Source organism: Coregonus clupeaformis, chromosome 8 (assembly GCF_020615455.1).
Source record: "Coregonus clupeaformis isolate EN_2021a chromosome 8, ASM2061545v1, whole genome shotgun sequence".
NCBI lineage: Eukaryota > Metazoa > Chordata > Actinopteri > Salmoniformes > Salmonidae > Coregonus > Coregonus clupeaformis.
This window is the reverse complement of record NC_059199.1, coordinates 4558640-4584576: the sequence shown is the minus strand read 5'-3', so window position 1 is coordinate 4584576 and position 25937 is coordinate 4558640. Positions and strand designations below refer to the sequence as shown.

At 42.9% G+C, this 25937-nt stretch overlaps 1 pseudogene; it reads left to right on the top strand.

Moving 5' to 3' along the window:
- LOC121572576 overlaps positions 1–25937 on the top strand; it is a 246485-nt pseudogene that overhangs the window by 145779 nt on the left and 74769 nt on the right.

Below are 25937 nucleotides of genomic sequence, written 5' to 3'. Positions count from 1 at the left end.
GATATTTTGTATGCCCTCCATTTTAGATGTGGAGAGAGTGGCCAATGTGAATGGGAAGGGCTCCAGTGTGATCACGGGATGGGAACTGATCCGGAGACAGTTCCTGGCCCTCTTCATCAAACGTTTCCACCACGCTCGCAGGAGCCGCAAAGGCATCATTGCTCAGGTAACGACCACACACAAACCCCATATTTCTCTATGCCTCTGTTCTCTATACCCTTAAGCATAGTACTGTCATGAAAAAATCCATTATATGGTCAAAAGAGGTGGCTACGTACCGTAGGGGGGAAGTAGTTTGACAAATAGATATGATAATACTACCAACCCTTCAATCTGTGGAGGATAAATTAATGCTCAGTCCTTATGTATGCTTCTGTGTATGCAACAAATCTAGAATGCTTTATACGTTCCTTAAGGAAAGTGAATGTTTTATCTGAAGGGCTTATCTGTCTCACGGCTGCCAAGGAGACAGCCCATCACAACTTTAAGAGATGCTCTGTAATGTAAACTATCTGTTTCAGAATACACACACACCAGCTATGTCAACTTCCCGTCTCCCCTCATAACAGCTTCCACTTTAAATTAATAGGAGCCTCAAAGTCATGTCTATTATATATATATATATTTTTTAAATTCTAATTTGCTAGTATGCTAATAATGTGGTTTCATTAGTTATGTATCAAATAAGATTATCATAACAATTAGCTCGCTGGCAGGTTGCTATTAGTCTGTAAAGCGTGTGTCCCTGTCGTTTTGTGGGTTATTTTAATTTTGAGTCAGGACCAATACATGGTTATCTATTTAAATGACACCTTACTTTTCTTTTTCATCAGAGATTATGCACAATTGTTGACATACAAACTCAGATTTTCTGTTTCTTTGTCATTTATTTTTATCTCTGTTCCACTATTAATCACATAGATGCAAATCTGTATTCATAACATGTGTGTAGACATGGTGCAACCCCATCAGTGATGAATGATACCAAGACATTTAATTAATTACACTCCAAAGGCACCATCATCGTGAAGTACGCCACTCCACTCCTCCTATTCTCCCGTGTGTAAACCTACCACCTGCCGCATTATAGAACACGCTTCCCCCTGTAACTCGCTGCAATACGGATCATACCATTAGTCACTGTCAATCCCGGACGTGACTATGTTTTGTTAGCGAGGGGAGGTGTGTGTGGAGGTGTGTGTGGAGTGTTTATGAGTCCCAAATGGCACCCTATTTCCTATATGGTGCACTACTTTTGATTATGAGCCCTCGTCAAAAGTAGTGCACTATAAAGGGAACAGGATGCCAATTAGGACACAGCCTATGTTTCATGGCTCCTCTCCTCCCTCCTTCCTCCTCTAATTCCACCTCTCTTCCTGCCCCTTCATGTCACTTGTGGGACTGACAAAGGGCCTGACCGTCATGTAAACTGCTCCCATTGTTAGCTGATATGAATGTGGTGTGAGGTAATCTCTTTAAACAAATATTGAATGCGGGAAAGCAGGCCCATGACACGGCATGGAAAGGAGTCTCTACTTCCTTATATAATTTTAAGCTCATATTACTACATGAATTCTGTCCATTTACAAGGTAGCATACAGGGAATTGAAAGAACATAGTCTGGGTTTTGTAGTCTCCTACGAAATTGACCTTCCAGTCGCTTTGCTCTATTATCCTGTGATTCACTAGTCGGTTAATTGATGAGCTGAGCTGCACCTGGTGACCTCCTTTCAGATCTGTAACCAATGGTAACAAGGTTACATCTACTTAACTTTATATATAAAGTAGCTTTCTGTGGTGTTCTGAAATGTTCCATCAATTGCTAACTTCCTCTTATTAGTGATAAAATTAGCCTGTGTTATTAGCTGAATTAGTCTAATTTATTATTGTCATTGTTATTTCCCGGTCAATTAACCTTGTTTATAATTTGTATATTGTATAATGTGGAAGAAATTCATAGGGAGTGCAATAAATAGTATTTCTGCGGTTTCTTTATTGATTCATTTTTACATTGACATTTTAGTCATTTAGCAGACGCTCTTATCCAGAGTGACTTACAGTTAGTGCATCCATCTTAAGATAGCTAGGTGAGACAACGGCCTTGTCCGAAATCTGTCTTGCTTACTTAAACTGCGTACTGTGTACTAATTGTACTACATACTATTTAGCACATACTGTTTAGTAAAAACGAATATCAGCATACTAGTATCATCCTACTGAGAATGTGTCATCTAATGCGCAGTTGTGTTGATTCCCGCCATTCCTTCATTTTGGTACAATGAGTCCCTCAGCTGATTATCAGCTGTTGTCAGATACAGTGGGGAGAACAAGTATTTGATACACTGCCGATTTTGCAGGTTTTCCTACTTACAAAGCATGTAGATGTCTGTAATTTCTATCATAGGTACACTTCAACTGTGAGAGACGGAATCTAAAACAAAAATCCAGAAAATCACGTTGTATGATTTTTAAGTAATTAATTTGCATTTTATTGCATGACATAAGTATTTGATCACCTACCAACCAGTAAGAATTCCGGCTCTCACAGACCTGTTAGTTTTTCTTTAAGAAGCCCTCCTGTTCTCCACTCATTACCTGTATTAACTGTACCTGTTTGAACTCGTTACCTGTATAAAAGACACCTGTCCACACACTCAATCAAACAGACTCCAACCTCTCCACAATGGCCAAGACCAGAGAGCTGTGTAAGGACATCAGAGATAAAATTGTAGACCTGCACAAGGCTGGGATGGGCTACAGGACAATAGGCAAGCAGCTTGGTGAGAAGGCAACAACTGTTGGCGCAATTATTAGAAAATGGAAGGAGTTCAAGATGACAGTCAATCACCCTCGGTCTGGGGCTCCATGCAAGATCTCACCTCGTGGGGCATCAATGATCATGAGGAAGGTGAGGGATCAGCCCAGAACTACACGGCAGGGCCTGGTCAATGACCTGAAGAGACCTGGGACCACAGTCTCAAAGAAAACCATTAGTAACACACTACGCCGTCATGGATTAAAATCCTGCAGCGCACGCAAGGTACCCCTGCTCAAGCCAGCGCATGTCCAGGCCCGTCTGAAGTTTGCCAATGACCATCTGGATGATCCAGAGGAGGAATGGGAGAAGGTCAAGTGGTCTGATGAGACAAAAATAGAGCTTTTTGGTCTAAACTCCACTCGCCGTGTTTGGAGGAAGAAGAAGGATGAGTACAACCCCAAGAACACCATCACAACCGTGAAGCATGGAGGTGGAAACATCATTCTTTGGGGATGCTTTTCTGTAAAGGGGACAGGACGACTGCACCGTATTGAGGGGAGGATGGATGGGGCCATGTATCGCGAGATCTTGGCCAACAACCTCCTTCCCTCAGTAAGAGCATTGAACATGGGTCGTGGCTGGGTCTTCCAGCATGACAACGACCCGAAACACACAGCCAGGGCAACTAAGGAGTGGCTCCGTAAGAAGCATCTCAAGGTCCTGGACTGGCCTAGCCAGTCTCCAGACCTGAACCCAATAGAAAATCTTAGGAGGGAGCTGAAAGTCCGTATTGCCCAGCGACAGCTCCGAAACCTGAAGGATCTGGAGAAGGTCTGTATGGAGTAGTGGGCCAAAATCCCTGCTGCAGTGTGTGCAAACCTGGTCAAGACCTACAGGAAACGTATGATCTCTGTAATTGCAAACAAAGGTTTCTGTACCAAATATTAAGTTCTGATTTTGTGATGTATCAAATACTTATGTCATGCAATAAAAAGCAAATTAATTACTTAAAAATCATACAATGTGATTTTCTGGATTTTTGTTTTAGATTCTGTCTCAAAGTGTACCTATGATAAGAATTACAGACCTCTACATGCTTTGTAAGTAGGAAAACCTGCAAAATCGGCAGTGTATCAAATACTTGTTCTCCCCACTGTACATGTGGGTCTCAAAAGACGACTCTCTTCCTCAATACTGTGCAGTGAGTTCTACTAGATGAAACGCCAAAATGAGTATGACATCCTGGTGTTTAAAGCATAATACATTTTCGAAATTTCACAGACCCAAAATGCCTACTATTTAGAACGCTAATATTAGGTTATTCGGACACAACCAATGACATATCATAGTCATAGTAAGTACATTTTTTCTTGATAAAAGCAGTTATAAGCCAGTGTTGGCAAGAAAAGACAAGTGTGAGTGTTAGGATGGATTGAGAACATGTTGGCATGAATATGATGCATATAAAAATCCCTGTTGATGGCAAAGAATTAAATAGAGCAATGTTAATAGTGATTCATATACCGCTATGGTTGATGGTCTGTTTTATGTGTAGGTCGGTGTACATATTAGGACATGCACTACATCAGACATTTTAAGATTAGCACGTAGCATGTTGAATGCAGTTTTCGTTGGATGTCGGAGGTAACATGTATGACCTTATATGTGTACCGCACAGGCCCTGTGCATTTCTCACACAATAGGATAGGCAAGCTAGTTGATTCACAAAACAAATGTGATATGCCAACAAGCCAGTCTGCCCTCAAATGAAATGTAATAAAATGAATCAGTAGATATTTATTTTACAGTGAATCGCAAAACACCATAATTGTGTTTTGGTGTTTGTACCCATTTAGAAGAATGATCTTCCTTGTTTCACAAAACGTAAGAACGTGCTAAACTCGTAGTCTGTAGAGTACATTGTGAACTTAATGACTTTTCTCTATTGTTTGCTGTGTGTTCACAGAATAAATACTACCAGCTGCCACATACAATTACAGTCTGAGAGAAAATGTATGTGTACTGTTGTCCTCCATTTTACGGATTATCTCATTAAGACGCTTTTCAGTTGTCGTAGACTATTCTTTTTGCGGCGCCCGCATTTACATAGAACTCAGCGGTAAATATAGCATTTTTCATTTGTATTGTACTGTATGAATGGGCTCTGGCAATTGCAGCATGTAATTAATCGAGTTCAGCAAACATCCCTTTTCAGTGGAGTATCTAGTGGTATAAGTGATTAAACATTAAAAATATCGCACATTCTGTCTATTACCTTTTTGTCAGCTCCAATAATGGATATGAAAAGGGAGCATTTTACATGGGGGAGAGAAAGGGGGGAAATCGTGGCGGCCGGAAAACAGAACATCGCAAAATGAATTATGTCAAAGTAGGCAGCGGTTGAGGAAGCAAGTGTTTAATCAAACTCCTTACACGTGTATGGCAGCCAAAACAAGTTCAAGGCGAGCATAATAATTGACGCGGGTATTAAAGCTTTTGGTCTCATGTCTGATTGCTTGCATCACTTTCATTGTAGATTGTAACGGATATTGGGTGGGGGTGATGATGGGGATAGGGGTGGAAGGATGTTACTACTGTAGCGTTGGATGTTATGAATTCACCTCCCCACCTCTTCCACACCTACGCAAGCACACATGCACACACACATGACACAAGACACATGCCCACATGCACACACAATTTATATGCAGTGGGGTCCAAAATGATTGGATCCCTTGATAAAGATGAGTAAAAAATACAATAAAATAAATATTATACTACAGTATATTGTATGCTCAAAAACATGGGAAAATTATATTATTCTGAAATATTTTATGAGATTGGAGAAAACATTGGGAGAGATCTTAGACCATTCCTCCATACAGAATCTTTCCAAATCCTTGATATCCTTTGTCTGAACTTATGGACCGCCCTCTTCAATTCAAACCACAGGTTTTCGATGGGGTTCAAGTCCGGAGACACCATTTTTTGTGAGTTTTGATGTGTGCTTGGGGTTATTGTCTTGCTGGAAGATTCACTTGCAGCCAAGTTTCAGCCTCCTTTCAGAGGCAGCCAGGTTTTTGGCAAAAATTTCCTGGTACTTGATAAATTCATGATGCCGTTGACAAGGGCCCCAGGACCATTGGAAGCAAAATAGCCCCATACCATCAAAGATCCACCACCATATTTTACAGTAGTGATGAGGTATTTTCTGCATATGCGTTGTTCTTTCGAAGGCCAAACCCTCCATAGTAGATTTGTGGTAATGATACTTAGTTTGAATTGAATTGTATGTATGCAGTGCAGTACAGTACAAATTTCCACTCTGGATGAAACCACATGACAAGTGAAAAGACAAATTATCGTCTTTATCCGCGATCGCTCCCAGCGTTTGCTAATTGGATTACGCAATAACACTTCGATGCTCCCTACAGGGACTACACCTACACCTCTCTTCTGATTCTGTGGGGAAAATGCTCTGTTCATTTGGTTGGCTGGTGAAAGTAGTATCGTAACACATATCCCACTACAACAGTATACAAGACATGCATGTAATGGCTCTCAATGATGACATGATTAACAGACCAGCGATGGCACTGCCCTAACATGTAAAATATCCAACTTTGTTCTGATTACAACAAAGTTATGTGGATAGTCAGCAATTGTTATTAACTGATATTACAAGCATTGTGTTGGCCTTCTATGACAGTGTTACAACAGTGTTTTGACAGGATAGGATACCTAAAAAAGGGATTGCCAAACAAGTGTCATTTTGCAGCGGATTCTGATATCATATCTATGTCACATAGGTGATTCTGCCTGCTGTCTTCGTCTGCCTGTCTCTCATCTTCTCCGTCATCGTCCCCCCTTTTGCTGAGTACCCCAATCTGGAGCTGCAGCCATGGATGTACGGACTGCCCCAAACGACATTCTACAGGTGAGCCACTGAAACGTCACACTCTCAGACTATAATCACAGCTTTATCAGCACAGGTGAATATGTTGAGATTTGTATTGCATTTGTGTAACTGTAGCAAACTCAGCGGGGTATATATATTTTTTCTTAAATTAAATAAAAAAATATCAAAATAAAAATAAAGAAATAAATATAAAGAAATAAAGAAATAATAAAAATAAATGTATACCTTTGGTGTTTTTCCTATTTTGTTGCATTACATCCTGTAATTTAAATGGATTTCATGTAATGGACATGCACAAAATAGTCCAAATTGGTGAAGTGAAATGAAAGAAATTACTTCTTTCAAAAAATTATACTAAATAAAGGAGGGCATGTCTCCCGAGTGGCGCAGTGGTCTGAGGCACTGCATCGCAGTGCTAGCTGTGCCACTAGAGATCCTGGTTCGAATCCAGGCTTTGTCGTAGCCGGCCGCGACCGGGAGACCCATGGGGCGGCGCACAATTGGCCCAGCGTCGTCCAGGGTAGGGGAGGGAATGGCCGGCAGGGGATGTAGCTCAGTTGGTAGAGCATGGCGTTTGCAACGCCAGGGTTGTGGGTTCGATAAAATAATGTATGTGCTAACTGTAAGTCGCTCTGGATAAGAGCGTCTGCTAAATGACTAAAAATGTAAATGTAAATGGCATTAATCAGAGAGGCAACAAAGAGACCAAAGATAACCCTGAAGGAGCTGCAAAGCTCCACAGCTGAGATTGGAGTATCTGTCCATAGGACCACTTTAAGCCGTACACTCCACAGAGCTGGCCTTTACTGAAGAGTGGCCAGAAAAAAGCCATTGCTTAAAGAAAAAAATAAGCAAACACGTTTGGTGTTCGCCAAAAGGCATGTGGGAGACTCCCCAAACATATGGAAGAAGGTACTCTGGTCAGATGAGACTAAAATTGAGCTTTTTGTCTATCAAGGAAATCGATATGTACCCAACACCTCTCATCACTCCGAGAACACAATGTTTTTCATCGGCAGGGACTGGGAAACTGGTCAGAATTGAAGGAATGATGGATGGCGCTAAATACAGGGAAATTCTTGAGGGAAACCTGTTTCAGTCTTCCAGAGACTTGACACTGGGACGGAGGTTCACCTTCCAGCAGAACAATAACCCTAAGCATACTGCTAAAGCAACACTCGAGTGGTTTAAGGGGAAACATTTAAATGTCTTGGAATGGCCTAGTCAAAGCCCAGACCTCAAGTCAATTGAAAATCTGTGGTATGACTTAAAGATTGCTACACACTAGCGGAACCCATCCAACTTGAAGGAGCTGGAGCAGTTTTGCATGGAAGAATGGGCAAAAATCCCAGTGGCTAGATGTGCCAAGCTTATAGAGACATACCCCAAGAGACTTGCAGCTGTAATTGCTGCAAAAGGTGGCTCTACAAAATATTGACTTTGGGGGGGTGAATAGTTATGCATTCTCAAGTTTTCTGTTTTTTTTTTGTCTTATTTCTTGTTTGTTTCACAATAAAAAATAGTTTGCATCTTCAAAGTGGTAGGCATGTTGTGTAAATTAAATGATACAAACCCCCCAAAAAATCCATTTTAATTACAGGTTGTAAGGCAACAAAATAGGAAAAATGCCGAGGGGGGTGAATACTTTCGCAAGCCACTGTAAGTGATGCTGTGGATCGCTCCTAGTACCAATGTTTTGAGGGACATTTTTTTGGGGGAAACTTTGTCATACTAAAGAATGAATCTGTCTGCGTCACAAATGGCACCCTATTCTGTAAATAGTGCACCCTTTTTTCACCATAAAGAGAATTTGGTGACATTTGGGACGGAGACTTGCTGTCTTTCTGGGGGAGAGTAGAGAGCAGTGGAGACGCCTCACAAAGCCCAGTGTGTTCAAACTGACAGGGTAATAATCTGATTTCAGCCTTGACATGGCAGTGTATGGCAGAATCCCATGTTTGAGCTCTGACTCGCAGAAGCGTCTGCTAAATGACGTAAATGTAAATGTAATGTAAATCTCCTATCTGTCAATGTAATGAAGTAACATTTTTATTAATTTCACGAGGAGACATATAGCTGCCTATTTGAAGGACAGAAGATACCATCACTCCCAGTAACACTGAGTTGAATCCCAGATATCAAGACATAATTCATTGTACACTATGTGAAACTATATTTTTTAAGGATGCCAGCTGAGCTCTGGTGTAGACGGACAGAAAATGGTGGAATCATTTGCATAGCTGGTTTAACAATGGTTTATTTCATCCTTGTTTAAGTGTCACAGAAAAACACTTACATTTACAGTGTCTATTCAAGAACAGCCTCAATCTCAGCTGGATTTTTTTCTGCTGAGATTGAGGCTGTCCTAATATGGACATCATATAAATTCTATACATACTGTAACATATCGGCAAGTCTGTTTTTAGACTTACAGTAACACGGATATCTTCTGTAAAAGATCACCATCTGTACATTTCCTTTGAGAATTTCTTGCGCTGCATTTTGGGGTTTGCTTTCAAAATACATCCTTTTTTTTTTATGTGAAAAACATGTTGAATATTTCATAGAGTTGCCGATACACTGCTACTGCATCCAACAGCTGCAGTGACAATTCATCTTATTGGATTACCTCCTCCTGCTCATTGATATTCTATGGAGGTTTGCTTATTTTATCCAGGGGAGATCATTGTAATAGATTGATCCAGTTGGACGGTTTAAACAGAACTATCAGGCTCTAGCATGTTGCTATGGAAATCGCAGGTATGTTTTTTTCTTTATTTTTTACTTTCCAGAGATTCACATTCTTAGCATTGTCTTATGTCTGATAGCGCAACGATTCCGCCTGCACTGTCAGTTGAGGGATGAGCGACTCATAGGAGTGACTCCACCTTACTGTTTAAATGGACCCTTATCAGGCCCTAGCATGTTGCTATGGAAATTGCAGGTATATGCCTTTTTCAATGGCTAGCGTTTCACCTTCTTAGTCAAAGTTAGATTAAAGGCAGCGAGTCTTAACTGTAATTGTTACACCACATTTAATATGCAGTATTCATCAGAACGACCAGAAACTAGCCTTGTTATGTGTCACCATTAGCAAGCGGAAGTTCTTTCTCTTGTCAATTACTGCGCATGGTCTTCTCCCCTGAATTATTTTAAGACATTTCCCTTTGTGAAGTCTGGAAAAGCCACAACAGGCTTGATCCTGTTCTATACAGACAGAGAGAGTATAAACTGTAGTACATGTGTCCGCTGAAGTAGTCAATGTCAACTAAACGTGCCCAGGAAATGTGGCAAAAAAATACAGGTTAAAACGACTGGTTTAAAAAGCAATTGTCATGCTCCTAATGTTTAAAATGAACATGTATAACATCATGTCTATGCTGTGCAATTTAATGCAACTTCATATCCCTTAATAACGGAGTATTTGAACAGTATGGTCGTACATTGATGACACTTTTCGATTAAACACAACCATTCTTAGGCTTGTCCCATGAACAAAATATTCTTAAGACTACATTTCTTTAAAAATGTGATGTCTGTACAATGCGTCTCTTAGATGAGAGGGGAGTTAAAAGTAGTGGGTTGAATGTGCAATCTGATCCCTACTCCATGATGTTTCAAAAAGTGAATCCATCTGACTGGCTTTGCTTTACATTTAGTGAAGTTATACAACCGAAATGATGATGAAAAACCATTATTTCTTCCAAGGCAGTCTTACGAGAAAGTAACCATTTTATTTCACACTCAAGGAAACACATCATATTTCCTGCCATAAATAGCCCTATTTTATTTCACGGAGAGTGGGCATCGGCCACATTAGTATTGCAACACTCAGGTCTGCATTATTTGTTGTAATCTAATTGCATCTAAATGGACTATTACTACTAGGATATTCCCTTTCAGTATATAAACCAAGATTAAACCTAAGATTAATTCCAGTGTGTCTCTGTGCTCATTTTGTCCCCCCCAATAGTCTTGTTACCTTGAATAACTGTGAATCCCAGTTTGTGTCCCAAACCGCACCCTATTCCAAATATAGTGTACTGCCCTGGTCAAAAATAGATCACTATAAGGGAATAGGGTGCCATTTGGGACACATTCCCAGCTATTGTTAATGGTAAAACAGATGGCTGAGCATAATCCATTTTTACAATCAACCACTTCGATTGCTCTCCTCGCTTATGGCGGAGGAAATTATATCCTGTAGACTGACCTTCATGAGAGATAAATGAGCCTATGAACATTGTACTAATCCCAGTGACCACGCTGGAACCGAGCTACGATCTTTATGAAATGCTGTGTTCCCAGAGCCAAGGTACACTCAAGACAAGGAGCAGAGTTTGTGTATACATTGATTTGTAAACGGTCTGTTTTTACTCCAGGCACATAAGTTCCATAGAGTGCTCTGATGTAAACAAACAGATGGAGCATACTGTATGCACATGTGTGCACACACACACGCAGACATGCAGACATGCACACACACACAATCATATACACACACAGTTTATGTTATGCTCAGTGTTGTGTTTTCATTTGGAAATGTAATGTTCTCAGCAAAATGCCAGTGCCATAAAATTCTTCTTCTTTCATCCTTCATTACACTAATCCTGGTTGCATGTTAGCTGGGTATCATGAACTAATTTAAATAAAAAAGCCAAAACACACTCCTGTTGATCTAATTTCCTTTTTGCCAATTTCTCTATCTAGTAATGGATATACTGTAAATATACCCATCCTCCTAATCTTGGTTGATTCAGTCAGCCAAGCCCTTAGTGACCTAATCAATGCTACTATGGTGTGCTTGATCACCCCTGATTACAGAATCTAGTCCGGTATTTTAAACTCTCAGAGTTCCACCAGGATAGACAGTTGGTCAGGGCATGATCCAACTGCTTTGAGGCTGGACTACCTAACATTCGGCTCTTACAGCCACAATGCTTCATTTTGTTTTTCAGTCAACGGCAGCCCCACAACTTGGTTTCCTATCAAGCTGAGGTGTGGGGTCGGAGAAATGTTTGTTATTGTGGGGACTGGGGATGTTTTATTAGTCCAAGATGGTGGGCAATTAAAAGATTAGACGATTGCCTTGGATTATGTCGATAATTAGCCCTTCTGTAAGGGATAGTGTTGGAATCTAACTGGCAAGGTCTAATTTCATTACAGCAATGATGGACCGCCAAATAATACGGAGGTTGCAAGAGTGGTGGACACTTTGGTGAATAATCCTGGGTTTGGGACTCGCTGCATGGCTAACAACCCGATACCGTGAGTATGACCAGCGGCCATTTTGACCCCCCACCCCCATGTTATTACTAAATATGGTGGTCCTCTGTAGCTCAATTGGTAGAGCATGGCGCTTGTAACGCCAGGGTAGTGGGTTCGATCCCCGGGACCACCCATATGTAAAAATGTATGCACACATGACTTTAAGTCACTTTGGATAAAAGCGTCTGCTAAATGGCATATTATTATATTATTAAATATGTTTTGTTTGCAGTGTTTCTCCTGTTTCATATGTTCTTGCACAGATTGGCAATAACTAGATTGTCCATAAAGCGCTCCAAGTGAAGCCAGCCAAAGTACCTGTTTATTTTGATCAGTGGAGAAGGGTGCAAAGCATATAACCACATTTGATTGGCAATTGATCAAGTGTTTAATAGTTGCTTGGAGTATGCCATCTAGGCCCAAATCGTCCTGTAGCTAGCCCAACCCCCCCCCTGCATTTGTGGAAATGGTAATGGAGATTTGAATGAATATGGTTACCCTCTGATATGCTTGGTGGAAATGTTCCCACATTGTTTACTTTACTTTGTTAGGTATATTTATGCAGGGACAATGCACATTAATCAACATTTCAGTAAAAGCAAAGGTTGTAGCCATCTGGCAAATTTTCGACCATAGTCCCTGGGCAGGTTATTAAACACACTTAAAATGACAATACAGACAGACAATAAGCACATACAGAGCAACATATGACAAGCAACACTTAGCACGCAGACAGATACTCGTATCCAATTCTTTCAGATCTCCAAGTGCATACAGGGTAGGGGGTAGGTGTCGATATGGAATTGGGCAAACATCTCCCCCATTGGCACATTGTTTACCTCAATAAGTCAATAAAAATATTGTTTTCACCAAATCTGAATCTGAACCTGGTCGATTTGGAATCGGGAAAACATCTCCCACAGTGGCATATTGTTATAAAAATGTTGTTTTGATCAAATCTGAAGTTGCGTATCTCATGGAGGATAATTCCTTGAGAGACTACATTCCATTTCATTCTTACATCTTCTACCACAATATCCATGCAGTGAAGAAAATAATTTAATAAATCCTAAATATTCATTGCATACAACCGAAGGCATTCACACTGTATCGTACAGTTTATGGATGAGATTAAATAATACATGTTTACTGCATCATTCTATCTTATTTACCACAATTTATTAGATATATTCATTCATTCATTCGTTCTGGGGTTCTCTGAGGTGAGTGTTGTTGGGATTGTGTAGATTTGCTTTGTCTTACAGTTAGGGGGTTGGAATAATGTTGTCAATATTAAGTAACCCTGATATCCCATATCTGCTTCATCTCCTCTCTGTCAAGCCTGATCATGTTCAACATGCTTTATCAAGCTGTTCTGCTTCCCTAACTCTTCAGCTAGTACACTAATAACACTTACCTCCATGTTTTAGATAAGGAGACTTGTATGCTGTAGTTGTGTTGATAACGCCATTTGTGATCTATCGTCACTGACGAATGTAAACCTTTCATCTCCAAAACAGACATTTTTCAGTCAATTGAAAAAAATATCCATAGTTTCCCATTAACGAACATACAATGAAACTTGTATGAAACTTCAGGAGCTGTTTTCCGAGAGTCATGGAATGTTCAGAGTACATTGAGGGGAGTGACTGCTTTCAATACATATAAAGACATTTAAATGGGCAAAAAAAGGTTTTCATTAGACAGCGACGTTATGTTTAGAAAGAGCTAGACCTAAACCGGTATTATAAAATGGTGTATACATGTTTGGATGTGAATGTCATGTCTTTCTGATGATAACTGTTGAGAAATCCCCTGCCAAAGCATAATATTTCCTATGTTTGATTCTCATGGTTCATCATCATCATCACCCCCATTTTATTTCTCTCCAGGAATCTCCCATGTGTCCCCAATGATTCTAAATGGTTGACTCCCTCAGTGGAACCCTCTATCATCAACGGGACCTGGAGCATGGCCAACCCTTCCCCTAACTGCCAGTGCAGCACTCCTCAAAAGACCATCATGTTGCCAGATTGCCCACCTGGAGCCGGGGGGCAGCATCCCCCTCAGGTTAGTATGAAAAATGTATGCACTCACTAACTGTAAGTCGCTCTGGATCAGAGTGTCTGCTAAATGACTAAAATGTAAAAATGTTAGTCCACAATCTGTCAACCCCAGGTCTGCTTGTAACATAATGGTTTCCAATAGAAATACTTGACCTCTGGCCTGAAATGTGTGCTTAATCTGGCAACCTGGGTTGGACCTGAAGACTTGTGTTAGCTCCACGAACTAATGCTTAGGCTTTAGCTCTGCCAGCTAATATAGGCTTGTGGCGCCCAAAAGAGCAGGCTTCGAACCCAAGTCGATCAAATTGGTGCAGTGACCCAGGTACAGTGAGGAGGAGTTCAAAGGGGGTGAAGTGTAACATACAGTGAGGGAAAAAAGTATTTGATCCCCTGCTGATTTTATAAGTTTGCCCACTGACAAAGACATGATCAGTCTATAATTTTAATGGTATGTTTATTTGAACAGTGAGAGACAGAATAACAACAACAAAAATCCAGAAAAACGCATGTAAAAAATGTTATGAATTGATTTGCATTTTAATGAGGGAAATAAGTATTTACCCCTCTGCAAAACATGACTTAGTACTTGGTGGCAAAACCCTTGTTGGCAATCACAGAGGTCAGACGTTTCTTGTAGTTGGCCACCAAGTTTGCACACATCTCAAGAGGGATTTTGTCCCACTCCTCTTTGCAGATCTTCTCCAAGTCATTAAGGTTTCGAGGCTGACGTTTGGCAACTCGAACCTTCAGCTCCCTCCACAGATGTTCTATGGGATAAAGGTCTGGAGACTGGCTAGGCCACTCCAGGACCTTAATGTACTTGTTCTTGAGCCACTCCTTTGTTGCCTTGGCCGTGTGTTTTGGGTCATTGTCATGTTGGAATACCCATCCACAACCCATTTTCAATGCCCTGGCTGAGGGAAGGAGGTTCTCACCCAAGATTTGATGGTACATGGCCCCGTTCATCCTCCCTTTGATGCGGTGAAGTTTGTCCTGTCCCCTTAGCAGAAAAACACCCCCAAAGCATAATGTTTCCACCTCCATGTTTGACGGTGGGGATGGTGTTCTTGGGGTCATAGGCAGCATTCCTCCTCCTCCAAACACGGCGAGTTGAGTTAATGCCAAAGAGCTCAATTTTGGTCTCATCTGACCACAACACTTTCACCCAGTTCTCCTCTGAATCATTCAGATGTTCATTGGCAAACTTCAGATGGGCCTGTATATGTGCTTTCTTGAGCAGGGGGACCTTGAGGGCGCTGCAGGATTTCAGTCCTTCACGGCGTAGTGTGTTACCAATTGTTTTCTTGGTGACTATGGTCCCAGCTGCCTTGAGATCATTGACAAGATCCTCCTGTGTAGTTCTGGGCTGATTCCTCACCGTTCTCATGATCATTGCAACTCCACAAGGTGAGAACTTGCATGGAGCCCCAGGCCGAGGGAGATTGACAGTTCTTTTGTGTTTCTTCCATTTGCGAATAATCGCACCAACTGGTCTTGTAGCCCATTCCAGCCTTGTGTAGGTCTACAATCTTGTCCCTGACATCCTTGGAGAGCTCTTTGGTCTTGGCCATGGTGGAGAGTTTGGAATCTGATTGATTGATTGCTTCTGTTGACAGGTGTCTTTTATACAGGTAACAAGCTGAGATGTGTGCTCCTAATCTCAGCTCGTTACCTGTATAAAAGACACCTGGGAGCCAGAAATCTTTCTGATTGAGAGGGGGTCAAATACATATTTCCCTCATTAAAATGCAAATCAATTTATAACATTTTTGACATGAGTTTTTCTGGATTTTGTTGTTGTTATTCTGTCTCTCACTGTTCAAATAAACCTACCATTAAAATTATAGACTGATCATTTATTTGTCAGTGGGCAAACGTACAAAATCAGCAGGGGATCAAATACTTTTTTCCCTCAATGTAGCTGATTCAGTGTGCCCTGTATCTACAGTCCTGCAATGGCAATGTAGGGGTCTAAAATTGATGTTATCTTCTTGGCCTCCAATGTTTCTATTGTGAAAGCATGTTTTCCAAGGTATCCCCTTACAATGGGTAATACTTATTGCATGCTATACTTTACTCGATATCCCCTCCAGTATGAAAAAAAATGTATGCACTCACTAACTGTAAGTCGCTCTGGATAAGAGCGTCTGCTAAATGATTAAATGTACAAATGTAAATGATAGACCCACCTTACCAATCAATCCATCCAATTAAACTAAGGGATCTAGAACCATGATATTACATTATGACCATTAACCATGTTAATTACATTAGCATGGTCAGCTAGAGTGTATATATCAAGCTCAAAATGGATGTCCAGATGGGAACATGTATCCATTGAAGTTAGACATTTCTTTATTACATCCATGTAACTATTGTCTCATGTCTTCCTCAATAGCCTTATGGCTGGAGACTCCCGAGTGGCGCAGCGGTCTAAGGCACTGCATCTCAGTGCTTGAGGCGTCACTATAGACACCCTGGTTAGATTTTCACAACCGGCCGTGATTGGGAGTCCCATAGGGCGGCGCACAATTGGCCCAGTGTCGTCCGGGTTTGGCCAGTGTAGGCCGTCATTGTAAATAAGAATTTGTTCTTAACTGACTTGCCTAGTTAAATTACATTTACATTACATTTTAGTCATTTAGCAGACGCTCTTATCCAGAGCGACTTACAGGAGCAATTAGGGTTAAGTGCCTTGCTCAAGGGCACATTTACGTCATTTAGCAGACGCTCTTATCCAGAGCGACTACAAATTGGTGCATTCACCCTATAGCCAGTGGGATAACCACTTTACAATTATACCTTCTTTTTTTTGGGGGGGTAGAAGGATTACTTTATCCTATCCCAGGTGTTCCTTAAAGAGGTGGGGGTTTCAAATGTCTCCGGAAGGTGGTGAGTGACTCCGCTGTCCTGGCGTCGTGAGGGAGCTTGTTCCACCATTGGGGTGCCAGAGCAGCGAACAGCTTTGACTGGGCTGAGCGGGAACTATGCTTCCGCAGAGGAAGGGAGCCAGCAGGCCAGAGGTGGATGAACGCAATGCCCTCGCCTGGGTGTAGGGACTGATCAGAGCCTGAAGGTACGGAGGTGCCGTTCCCCTCACTGCTCCATAGGCAAGCACCATGGTCTTGTAACGGATGCGAGCTTCAACTGGAAGCCAGTGGAGTGTGCGGAGGAGGGGGGTGACGTGAGAGAACTTGGGAAGGTTGAACACCAGACGGGCTGCGGCATTCTGGATGAGTTGTAGGGGTTTAATGGCACAGGCAGGGAGCCCAGCCAACAGCGAGTTGCAGTAATCCAGACGGGAGATGACAAGTGCCTGGATTAGGACCTGTGCCGCTTCCTGTGTAAGGCAGGGTCGTACTCTCCGAATGTTGTAGAGCATGAACCTGCAGGATCGGGTCACCGCCTTGATGTTGGCGGAGAACAACAGGGTGTTGTCCAGGGTCACGCCAAGGCTCTTCGCACTCTGGGAGGAGGACACAACGGAGTTGTCAACCGTGATGGCGAGATCATGGAACGGGCAGTCCTTCCCCGGGAGGAAGAGCAGCTCCGTCTTGCCAGGGTTCAGCTTGAGGTGGTGATCCGTCATCCATACTGATATGTCGGCCAGACATGCAGAGATGCGATTCGCCACCTGGTTATCAGAAGGGGGAAAGGAGAAGATTAGTTGTGTATCGTCAGCGTAGCAATGATAGGAGAGGCCATGTGAGGATATGACAGAGCCAAGTGACTTGGTGTATAGGGAGAAAAGGAGAGGGCCTAGAACTGAGCCCTGGGGGACACCAGTGGTGAGAGCACGTGGTGCGGAGACAGCTTCTCGCCACGCCACTTGGTAGGAGCGACCGGTCAGGTAGGACGCAATCCAGGAGTGAGCCGCGCCGGAGATGCCCAGCTCGGAGAGGGTGGAGAGGAGGATCTGATGGTTCACAGTATCAAAGGCAGCAGACAGGTCTAGAAGGACAAGAGCAGAGGAGAGAGAGTTAGCTTTAGCAGTGCGGAGAGCCTCCATGACACAGAGAAGAGCAGTCTCAGTTGAATGACCAGTCCTGAAACCTGACTGGTTTGGATCAAGAAGGTCATTCTGAGAGAGATAGCAAGAGAGTTGGCTAAAGACGGCACGCTCAATAGTTTTGGAAAGAAAAGAAAGAAGGGATACTGGTCTGTAGTTGTTGACATCAGTGGGATCGAGTGATGGTTTTTTGAGAAGGGGTGCAACTCTCGCTCTCTTGAAGACGGAAGGGACATGGCCAGCGGTCAAGGATGAGCTGATCAGCGAGGTGAGGTAGGGGAGAAGGTCACCGGAGATGGTCTGGAGAAGAGAGGAGGGGAAGGGGTCAAGCGGGCAGGTTGTTGGGCGGCCTGCAGTCACTAGTGGCAAGATTTTATCTGGAGAGAGAGGGGAGAAAGAAGTCAAAGCATAGGGTAGGGCAGTGTGAGCAGGACCAGCAGTGTCATTAGACTTAACAAACGAGGATCGGATGTTGTCAACCTTCTTTTCAAAGAACAGAGCTCCGGGCAGCTGAGCGGAAATGGAAGAGAGGGAGGAGGGGGGGAGGATTCAGCAGTGAGGAGAATGTGGCAAAGAGCTTCCTAGGGTTAGAGGCAGATGCTTGGAATTTAGAGTGGTAGAAAGTGGCCTTAGCAGCAGAAACAGATGAAGAAAATGTAGAGAGGAGGGAGTGAAAAGATGCCAGGTCGGCAGGGAGTTTAGTTTTCTTCCATTTCCGCTCAGCTGCCCGGAGCTCTGTTCTGTGAGCTCGCAATGAGTCATCAAGCCACAGAGCTGGAGGGGAGGACCGAGCCGGCCGGGAGGATAGGGGACACAGGGAGTCAAAGGATGCAGAAAGGGAGGAGAGGAGGGTTGAGGAGGCAGAATCAGGAGATTGGAGGGAGAAGGATTGAGCAGAGGGAAGAGATGATAGGATGGAAGAGGAGAGAGTAGTGGGAGAGAGAGAGCGAAGGTTGCGGCGGCGCGTTACCATCTGTGTAGGGGCAGAGTGAGTAGTGTTGGAAAAGAGCGAGAGAGAAAAGGATACAAAGTAGTGGTCGGAGACATGGAGGGGAGTTGCAGTGAGATTAGTAGAAGAGCAACATCTAGTAAAGATGAAGTCAAGCGTATTGCCTGCCTTGTGAGTGGGGGGGGTGGTGAGAGGGTGAGGTCAAAAGAGGAGAGGAGTGGAAAGAAGGAGGCAGAGAGAAATGAGTCAAATGTAGACGTGGGGAGGTTGAAATCCCCAAGACTGTGAAGGGTGAGCCATCCTCAGGAAAGGAACTTATCAAGGCGTCAAGCTCATTGATGAACTCTCCAAGGGAACCTGGAGGGCGATAGATGACAAGGATATTAAGCTTAAATGGGCTAGTGACTGTGACAGCGTGGAATTCAAATGAGGAGATAGACAGATGGGTTAGGGGGAAAAATTGAGAATGACCACTTGGGAGAGATGAGGATTCCTGTGCCACCACCCCTCTGACCAGATGCTCTCGGGGTATGCGAGAACACATGGTCAGACGAGGAGAGAGCAGTAGGAGTAGCAGTGTTTTCAGTGGTAATCCATGTTTCCGTCAGTGCCAGGAAGTCGAGGGACTGGAGGGTGGCATAGGCTGGGATGAAGTCAGCCTTGTTGGCGGCAGAACGGCAGTTCCAGAGGCTGCCTGAGACCTGGAACTCCAGGTGTGTGGTGCGTGCAGGGACCACCAGGTTAGAGAGGCAACAGCCACGCGGTGTGAGGCGTTTGTGTAGCCTGTGCGGAGAGGAGAGAACAGGGATAGGCAGAGGCATAGTTGACAGGCTGCAGAAGATGGCTACAATAATGCAGAGGAGATCGGGATGAAATGAACTAAACATCAGGGAAAGGAGAGAGCAGGCCTCCCTCACCAAAAAAAAAATATATATATAACTCTCCCAACTTCCACCTCAGAAACTATAATTGTTTCATTGAACCACCCGAGTAAAACTCTCCCAACTTCCACTTTAGAAATTAGAATTGTTGTAAACTACAGCAGACTGTTATCAGTAGCTGTAATTAAGTACAGCAGCTACCAACCACCTAACGTTAATGCCTCGGATGAGGTTAGAAAAACAGCTGAATGGTAGCAGCTAGCTGGCTCAATCACAGGTACTCTTAAGCATGAAATAACATTGGAAACAATTAACCATAGTTGCAAAAAGTTACCAGTAGCTACCCGCTAGCTAGCTAGCTTTGTTGGTCCAAGTAGTGGGTAGGCTAGCCTCGTGCTTCGCGGAGTCCGCCGAATACAGTCCTTACCTACAATAATTACCTACAATAACCTTCAATAACTACCTGAGTAAGCTACCTATAATACCAAACTACAATACCTACCTACAATCTAAATACATGGTTTAAGCTTAACTCAACACCATATAAGAAGCCAAGCTTACCTTTCATAACGCAGCAACGATTAAACGTTGGGTAGCTAGCACAAAGATATTGTATTTAGCTACCACAGCCTGCTGGTAGTGTTGGCTGGCTAGCAATGGCTACTGTGTTGACTTTGTTTGAAAAAGCGGCGTCGCTGCGAACGAATGTAGCTGGCTAAAAGGATATTGTTTTTAGTTGCAACCGTTGCTAATAGCAACTCGCCAGCTAATCCAGGAGGTGAGTTAGCTAGCTAGCTTCGTGCTACATCCGGCACCGCCGAATACAAAAGTAACCTACAATAACTACACAACAGCTACCCACAACAGCCCACGATGCCTACCTATACTACTTAATAATATACAGCCCACGATGCCTACCTATAGTACCTAACTACAATCTAAATACATAGTTTAAGCCTTACTCGACAAAGCCCAAGCTATGTATAAAGCCAAACTGGCAGACTGCAATCAGTAGCCGAAATTAAGTACAGCAGCTACCAACCACCTAACGTAAATAAAGGTTAAATGTGGAAAAAAATGATAAAAATGTATGTTGAGATAATGCATCCCACCACTATTTTTTTTGGCATCCTGTGAACTCTTTAGCGCTGACCTTGCAGATGTCCGCCCCTTCCCCTATAACGTCCAAGGCCTGGGTTTTCCCTGTGTGTCTCCTGGAAATCAATAGCAATGTTTTATAAGCCATTACCCTAACAACATACATGGCCAAATGCAGGAGGGCCAATGTTCCCAAGCTGACCCCATGAGTCTTAAACCTGGCTGGGATCGATGAGGTGGGAGGCCCCCCTGGTCACCGGGCATGCTGAGAGGAATGAGTGGGCTCCTTTGCCCTAAATGGATTTCTCCAATCATAGAAATAGAATTACTATAATGGACAAAGCTCATTGTGCATGTGTCACCGGTACACTCAAAATGGCCGCTGGTCCACTCCATCAAAGAACATTGACTTGAATAGGAAATACCATTCTAATACTCCAATACCTTGATTGATAATAAAAAAGATAGACATTGATGGACAGGAGCTGGTGCATTCTAACTTTGATTTGAAATGGCTTTTGGTGTTTACTCAAGGTTTGTTCTCGGTGGGTGCATTCTGGATTATTATTTAAAGTATGTGAGATGAGAGAGATGAGTCTCAATGATCTTGGTAATGTAACCACCATAGAGGGATAGATAAATGTCCAATATAGAGTGAAATAGGTAGACAGACATAATGCTTTTTGTTACATTCTAGGGTGGTTCATGCTTGGCTTGTTAACAATCATTCATGTCTTGAGATGAGCTGTTGCTGTTCTACTGGGTTTCAGGAAAAAACAATGTTCTAAGAAAATATGTTGCACTCTAGCAAAAGGTTGGATTGAAATGACAAACACCAGTTAATTAAATTAGGTCTGATTAAATCAAATCAAATCACATTTGACAGAGTTCGTCACCCACCTGGATGGTAAATTCAACAGTTGAGCAAAATATAAAAAAGGGTGAGAAATCAAATACGGTAGATGTATGAATTGACATCAAGCATGTCAGAGGTGTAAGGAGGGACACTTTAAGCCAGCAGCGCTAAGCGAAGGTGTGATGCCAATGCGTTGGCTTTTCGACAGCGAGTGTTTCGACTTGCAGACAGTTTGAGAAAGTCCTCCGTTTTTCCCCCTTCTTTTCTCAGAGGAAGTTAAATGTCTGAGACGGATGTAGTGCTGACCCAGTTTGCAAACAAGTATCCAAAAGCACAGTCTGAGAAATATGAGATAATTTGGTTCTGTGTAGCTGGTGAGGGAGGTGAGTGTTTGTATTCTGCTTGGCGTCTTGTTCTGAAGTATCGCATCATCTTGGAATGGAAATTGAGATGTTTGACTGTAAAGCCTTATTCTTCTAAGATTGCTAATTGGAATGTTCGACAAAGTCTTGGCAAAGAGGCTTTTCAGAAGAAAAAACTAAAAACATGTACATTTTCTTAAACAGATGTAATACACTGGTTTCTTGTCCTTGCTTCATTATAATCAACCCCCGGACACCACACACGCACATCAATGTGGTGGAAAAGTGACAGGTTATTTTGGATATGGGTTGAGCAGGCAGAGTGAAGTAGAGACCAAAGAACGGTTTCAAACAAAACAACATATTTAATAAGGCATGTGGCTCAGGTAGGGTACATCTCACATGTTACATTACACAGTTTGCTTTTAGCCAATGCATAGTTTAAAATACCAAAATCAACAAACCAAACAGAAAAGGACACAGGAAGTGGTGCAGCCCTGGAGACATCCATTCTCTCAAGTTCGCCACAGCTTAAACAACTAAATTATCCACGTGCTCTCAACAAACGATGCCATTAGCTCTCTGCACACAAGGCTCCAACATACCTCCAGACTGCATTCACTTCCTGTGGGCAGCCGCCTAGAACACAAAAAAGAGGGGGGTTTAAATACACACATTGAAATTACATGGTCCGTTCAATTGTCCAATGAAAATGCTTGCTGCATTAACTGAATGAACGGGCAATTAGTCACACCTGTGACACACACACACACACACACACACACACACAGGCATGCACACCCACACACACAAACACACACACCAAAATGCTGGAAGCGGCACATGGTAAGCCACAGAGCAGGGCCCCTGAAGCAGGTTAGGGGTTAAATGCTTTGCTCAAAGTGTACATTGTGTGTGCATGCGTGGGTATGCATACCTGTATGTGTGTGTGTGTGTTAGCGCTGTATGTGTATACACTTGTGTGTGCTGAGCCCTCTCAGACAGACAGAAGAGACCTTTGAAAGCCAATGACTTCCCCTAACCAGAGCCCATGCTGTTTGGCGAAATGACCCTTTTTGAAGACGCTCTGCTCATCCCCAGACCTCATTTCTTCCCCCTCCTTCCAAAAGCTCCTTTATAGTGATGGATTATCACATGACGTCTGCCCTTGTCGGATATGTGATGCCTCGTTGAGCTTGTGCGCAAGTCTCCCCCCATCTTGTGACAAGCCAGACAAGACAGGGCCGTTTTGAAGTGAGGGTTGGAAAACAGGGATAATGGGATAGGGATGGTTGCCGAGACAGTCGGACAAAAAGAGTACTCTTTCCGGGACCTGTCTTATTCTGACACCTGGATGTTCCGGATCTCGACAAGGCTGGCAAGGTGTCCCATTAAAAGGTGCAGTTGGATACATTTACATTTACATTTTAGTCATTTAGCAGACGCTCTTATCCAGAGCAACTTACAGTTAGTGAGTGCATACATTTTTTTTCATACTGGCCCCCCTTGGGAAACGAACCCACAACCCTACTGAGCTACACAGGGCCACATGAGGTTTATTTTTTTCATGGCCCTCAGTGTCTCTCCCTCTCTCTCTCACACCATTCACTATTATTTCCCTCCCTTCTTTAAAATCACAGTGTTTTTATTTGTGCCACTTCTCCCTTCAGAGAAATGGGAGACAATAGGTACATACATGAAACATATAAAGACAGGTGCACTAATCGTGAGATGAAGCCCAACCCCGCACACATATGTACTGACGCACCCTGCGCACACACACACACACACATACGAACAGACACACTGCGCACGCACCCACATGCACACACACACACACACCAACTCAGTGTTCATTTATCAAACAATGAGTGCTATAGATTGGTTACCTGTGCTCTGTGGTCCTGAAAAGGGGGGGACTTGAATTGATGTGCGAGCGAGCGAGTGTGTGAGAGAGAGAGGTGAAATCTATGTTTCCATGGAAATGGCATGCAATAGTAAGCCTATTGTCAATTCTCAGGTATTGGCACTCGTTGTCTGGCGATATTTAACCTTCACAAATGAAAGGCATCCATGCATGATAAAGAATTGATAAAGCCACGGCGCTCTGAATGTTACATTTGATGTCTTTTTCATCAGGAAACTACTAACTAGAGCCTGTTGGCAAAATACTCTCCTCAGCTACTGTTGCATAGCCTTGCCACCCTTATCTATCAAATAAATAGTTGAAGTTCTGCATATTCTCTTCATTCACCACTTATGTGAGTAGAATTGGGAGTTCTTGATAGTGCTTACATCCCAATTCATTGAGATATGCTTTAGCAAGCCTTCAAAATGAAGGTAAACAACCCTTGAACAAACCTTTGCACAAACTATTTTGAATGAAAGAAGCAACCTTAGTGCACAAAACACTAGTACAGCCAAGGATCAAGCTGGTCTATGCTGCTCTATACTGTTCCATGCTGGTCTATGCTGGTCAGTGCTGGTTGGATGCTCGTCAAGTTGGTCTTACCAGCATGGCCTAGCTGGTCAAGCTGTTCTGACCAGCATGGTCTAGCTGGTTATGTTTACCAGCATGGTCTAGTTGGTTTTGCTGGTGACCAGCCTTCACTGTGTTTTGCACACATACCAGCTTATGCTTGTGATGCTGGTATGCTGGTGACCAGGCCGGTCTATGCTGGTCCAGCATAGTCTAGCAGCTGGTCAAGCTGGTCTGACCACTCCCATCATTATCATATTTCCCAGCATGCTCTATTACAGTTGTTTGTTTCAATGTAATTTTTGTTTGTTGTGTTTTTGAATGTACATTGATTGATTAATTAATCGTACACAAAGATAAATAACATACAGTTTTCTAAATTAATCCAATCTGTTAGTTGGACTAATTGCACCCGTTACTGAAATGGTTGTTCCATTTTAGATGGTTTGGGTAGTCTAAATTATTCTTCTATTCGTCACCAGTGACAAGGCTCATCCCTAGCAAAAACACAACATAGGCTGGTCACTAGCAAAACACAACAAAGGCTGCTCACCAGCAAAACACAGCAATTGCCGGTCACCAGCAAAACACAGTGAAGGCTGGTCACCAGCAAAACACCGTGAAGGCTGGTCACCACTGGTCACCACGAAATCACAACGAAGGCTGGTCACTAGCAAAACACAGCGAAGGCTGGTCACCAGCAAAAACACAGTGAAGGCTGGTCACCAGTAAAAACACAGTGAAGGCTGGTCACCAGCAAAAACACAGTCACCAACAAAACACAATACCATAAAAGCACAGCGAAGGCTGGTCACCAGCAAAACCAGCAACTATGCTACTGGTGTGCTGGCTTTTTCAGCAGGAATGTTCAAAACTAGGCCTTGATATTTGATACTAATTTACTCCTCTTTTTTCATTGGCAGTGCTGCACACTTGGCCTGGATGGTTTTAATAACTTGCCCTTTTCTTTGGGGGTGTTATACTGGCATGGCAATGCATTGTTATTCTATTGTGCATTACCAATTCCATTGTATTATCTTAACAATATGAATCAGAGTTCAGCTTATTGGGAACGGAACTCCCCATTTGCCAGCCTAGGCCTCTTTTTGAGGTAAATAATCAGAAAATGAACAACACTATGTACTGACAAGTCCTGCAACCTGGATTCAAGCAGACAGAACACACAATATGGCCACATCTTTGCTCTAAGAGGCTACTGTTGATTTGTCATTTTGGCTTCTACCCCCCTGAGATCCATTTTAGTGTTAAATGACCTGTCCAAAGCGAAGCGT